We start from the raw sequence: 5,000 nt of genomic DNA, 5'->3' as shown, positions 1-5,000 counted from the left end.
GAAAGAATAATGCATTTCAAACATCCTAATTACTAATCTCCATGAATTATGGTGCATCATTATACAGGCCCCGCACGCACAGAGAGAGTGACACTCTGACTGAGCCAATACGTTCGTTGACTCTGGCATATAATTCCCTGAGGATCAATATGAGTTGATAGCAGCTGAAGAAGGATGGATTAAGAGGAATTATAACATGATGAAGAGTTATTACAACATACCGTTCTGACTAGTGATGAGGAATTATAACATACCTATAACATACCGTTCTGGCTAGATGAGGAATTATAACATGATGAAGTGTTATTACAACATACCGTTCTGTCTAGTGATGAGGAATTACAACATACCGTTCTGACTAGTGATGAGGAATTATAACATGATGAAGAGTTATTATAACATACCGTTCTGACTAGTGATGAGGAATTACAACATACCGTTCTGACTAGTGATGAGGAATTATAACATGATGAAGTGTTATTACAACATACCGTTCTGTCTAGTGATGAGGAATTACAACATACCGTTCTGACTAGTGATGAGGAATTACAACATACCGTTCTGACTAGTGATGAGGAATTGTAACATGCCTTTCTGACTAGTGATGAGGAATTACAACATACCGTTCTGACTAGTGATGAGGAATTATAACATGATGAAGAGTTATTATAACATACCGTTCTGACTAGTGATGAGGAATTATAACATGATGAAGAGTTATTACAACATACCGTTCTGACTAGTGATGAGGAATTACAACATACCGTTCTGACTAGTGATGAGGAATTACAACATGATGAAGAGTTATTATAACATACCGTTCTGACTAGTGATGAGGAATTACAACATGATGAAGAGTTATTATAACATACCGTTCTGACTAGTGATGAGGAATTACAACATACCGTTCTGACTAGTGATGAGGAATTACAACATGATGAAGAGTTATTATAACATACCGTTCTGACTAGTGATGAGGAATTATAACATGATGAAGAGTTATTATAACATACCGTTCTGACTAGTGATGAGGAATTACAACATACCGTTCTGACTAGTGATGAGGAATTACAACATGATGAAGAGTTATTATAACATACCGTTCTGACTAGTGATGAGGAATTATAACATGATGAAGAGTTATTATAACATACCGTTCTGACTAGTGATGAGGAATTACAACATACCGTTCTGACTAGTGATGAGGAATTACAACATGATGAAGAGTTATTATAACATACCGTTCTGACTAGTGATGAGAGGAATTACAACATACCGTTCTGACTAGTGATGAGGAATTACAACATGATGAAGAGTTATTATAACATACCGTTCTGACTAGTGATGAGGAATTATAACATGATGAAGAGTTATTATAACATACCGTTCTGACTAATGATGAGGAATTACAACATACCGTTCTGACTAGTGATGAGGAATTACAACATACCGTTCTGACTAGTGATGAGGAATTACAACATACCATTCTGACTAGTGATGAGGAATTATTAAAACGTTTAGTCTTGTAGCAGACTGTCTTATCCAGAGCAATTAAAGTTAAGAGCTTCGCTCAAGGGTACATAGACTGATTTTTTAATCTATTCGGCTAGGGGATTCAAACCAAAATCCTTTCTGTTACTGGCCCAATGCTCTTATCCACTAGGCTACCAACAAGAGCTGCTAAACAGTGTATTCATTATCACACCCGTGAGTAGGATTCTCAACAGGATAAAATATTCTGATGCTTTATGAGTTAATGCATGTACACACTACACATCTAATTCAGGTAGGCTTCTGCGCCTCGGCAAACAACACAAAGTGCTCATGTCACGTGATTTGGGTGGGAATTCTATGTTCATTTTTCTATGTTTTTGTATTTCTTTGTTTTGGCCGGGTATGGTTCTCAATCGGGGACAGCTGTCTATCGTTGTCTCTGATTGGGAACCATACTTAGGTAGCTTTTTCCCACCTATGTTTTGTGGGTAGTTGTTTTCTGTTTAGTATCTGTTACCTGACAGGACTGTTTCGGTTTCGTTTCTCACTTTGTTCTAGTGTTCGGTGTTAATAAAAATCATGAACACTTACCACGCTGCGCTTTGGTCTGATCCTTCTTCATCAGACGACCGTTACAGCTCATGGTAAACAGCAAACAGGCAGATAATAATAACAATAACAATAACAATAATACAGTTAAATACTGTACATCCAGAAAGTATTCAGACCCCTTGACTTTTTCCACATTTTGTTATGTTACAGCCTTATTCTAAAATGTATTAATTTAATGTTTTGCCTCATCAATCTACACACAATACCTCATGATGAAAAAGCGAAAACAGGTTTTCAGAATTTTTGCAAATGTATTAAAAATAAAAAAACAGAAATACCTTATTTACATAATTATTCAGACCCTTTGCTGTGAGACTCGAAATTGAGCTCAAGTGCATCCTGTTTCCATTGATCATCCTTGAGATGTTTCTACAACTTGTTTGGAGTCCACCTGCGGTAAATTCAATTGATTGGACATGATTTGGAAAGGCACGTACCTGTCTATATAAGGTCTCACAGTTGACAGTGCATATCAGAGCAAAACCAAGCCATGAGGTCGAAGGAATTGTCCGTAGAGCTCCAAGATAGGATTGTGATCTGGGGAAGGGTACCAAAAAATGTCTGCAGCATTGAAGGATCTGTAGTGCTGTCAGGTCAGAGTTAATTCATATGTAGTGCTGTCAGGTGAGAGTTAATTAATATGTAGTGCTGTCAGGTGAGAGTTAATTAATATGTAGTGCTGTCAGGTGAGAGTTAATTCATATGTAGTGCTGTCAGGTCAGAGTTAATTAATATGTAGTGCTGTCAGGTCAGAGTTAATTAATATGTAGTGCTGTCAGGTGAGAGTTAATTAATATGTAGTGCTGTCAGGTCAGAGTTAATTAATATGTAGTGCTGTCAGGTCAGAGTTAATTAATATGTAGTGCTGTCAGGTCAGAGTTAATTAATATGTAGTGCTGTCAGGTCAGAGTTAATTAATATGTAGTGCTGTCAGGTGAGAGTTAATTCATATGTAGTGCTGTCAGGTCAGAGTTAATTCATATGTAGTGCTGTCAGGTCAGAGTTAATTAATATGTAGTGCTGTCAGGTCAGAGTTAATTAATATGTAGTGCTGTCAGGTCAGAGTTAATTAATATGTAGTGCTGTCAGGTGAGAGTTAATTCATATGTAGTGCTGTCAGGTCAGAGTTAATTAATATGTAGTGCTGTCAGGTCAGAGTTAATTAATATGTAGTGCTGTCAGGTCAGAGTTAATTAATATGTAGTGCTGTCAGGTCAGAGTTAATTAATATGTAGTGCTGTCAGGTCAGAGTTAATGGATCTGTAGTGCTGTCAGGTCAGAGTGTCCATCTGGCCTGCACACCGTCATAACCTATGTCTCTGTGTTTTCTACCATCTTGTTGTTTTTGTTGCTAAACAACAAAGACTAGGATGGGTCGGGGTCCTAACTTACAGTTGAGAGTTAGAACAGTAGAATACACAAGGTGCAATTTCCTCTTGTTATGTCAGTCACTGACAGTCACTCAATTAGTCATGTCAGCTGACATTTTTTAGATCAGTGAGTTAGTCTTGCAGACAGCTATCTAAACTTGCAGTAATCATGGTCGAATTACCAACTCAGGGGGCCCCCATTGATTTTGTTAGTCACTCTCAGTAAGGTATCATGTTAAAAACAGTAAACATTTATCTTCATTTACCCTATGGCAAACTGTGTAGAGCTGCAGGAAATTAGCTGTAAAATGGAGAGAGAGAGGGAGGGAGGGAGAGAGGGAGGGAGAGAGAGAGAGATGGGGAGAGAGAGGGAGGGAGAGGGAGAGGGAGGGAGAGAGAGACACAGACGGAGAGAGAGAGGGAGTGAGAGGGAGAGGGAGGGAGAGAGACAGACGGAGAGAGAGGGGGAGGGAGAGTGAGGGAGAGAGAGAGACAGATGGAGAGAGAGAGGGAGGGAGAGGGAGGGAGGCAGGGAGAGAGGCAGGGAGGGAGGGAGGGAGGGAGGGAGGGAGGGAGGGAGGGAGGGAGGGAGGGAGGGAGGGAGGGAGATAGATAGAGGGAGGGAGAGAGAGAGAGAGACAGACGGAGAGAGAGAGGGAGTGAGAGAGAGAGACAGACGGAGAGAGAGAGGGAGGGAGAGGGAGCGGGAGAGAGAGAGAGACAGATGGAGAGAGAGAGGGAGGGGGAGGGAGAGGGAGGGAGAGAGAGAGACAGACGGAGAGAGAGAGGGAGGGAGAGGGAGAGGGAGGGAGGGAGGGAGGGAGGGAGGGAGGGAGGGAGGGAGGGAGGGAGGGAGGGAGGGAGGGAGGGAGGGAGAGAGACGGAGAGAGAGAGGGAGGGAGAGGGAGAGGGAGTGAGAGAGACAGATGGAGAGGGAGAGGGAGGGAAAGAGAGAGACAGACAGAGAGAGAGAGGGAGTGAGAGGGAGAGGGAGGGAGAGAGACAGACGGAGAGAGAGAGGGAGGGAGGGAGAGGGAGATAGGGAGGGAGGGAGGGAGGGAGGGAGGGAGGGAGGGAGGGAGGGAGGGAGGGAGGGAGGGAGGGAGGGAGGGAGGGAGGGAGAGGGAGAGGGAGTGAGAGAGACAGATGGAGAGGGAGAGGGAGGGAAAGAGAGAGACAGACAGAGAGAGAGAGGGAGTGAGAGGGAGAGGGAGGGAGAGAGACAGACGGAGAGAGAGAGGGAGGGAGGGAGAGGGAGATAGGGAGGGAGGGAGGGTGGGGAGAGGGAGGGAGGGAGGGAGGGAGGGAGGGAGGGAAAGAGAGACAGACGGAGAGAGAGAGGGAGTGAGAGGGAGAGGGAGGGAGAGGGAGGGAGAGAGACAGACGGAGAGAGAGAGGGAGGGAGAGGGAGATAGGGAGGGAGGGAGGGAGGGTGGGGAGAGAGAGGGAGGGAGAGGGAGGGAGATAGGGAGTGAGGGAGGGAGGGAGGGAGGGAGGGAGGGAGGGAGGGAGGGAGGGAGGGAG

This window comes from Oncorhynchus mykiss, chromosome 9 (genome assembly GCF_013265735.2).
Source record: "Oncorhynchus mykiss isolate Arlee chromosome 9, USDA_OmykA_1.1, whole genome shotgun sequence".
NCBI lineage: Eukaryota > Metazoa > Chordata > Actinopteri > Salmoniformes > Salmonidae > Oncorhynchus > Oncorhynchus mykiss.
This window is presented reverse-complemented; position numbering follows the sequence as displayed.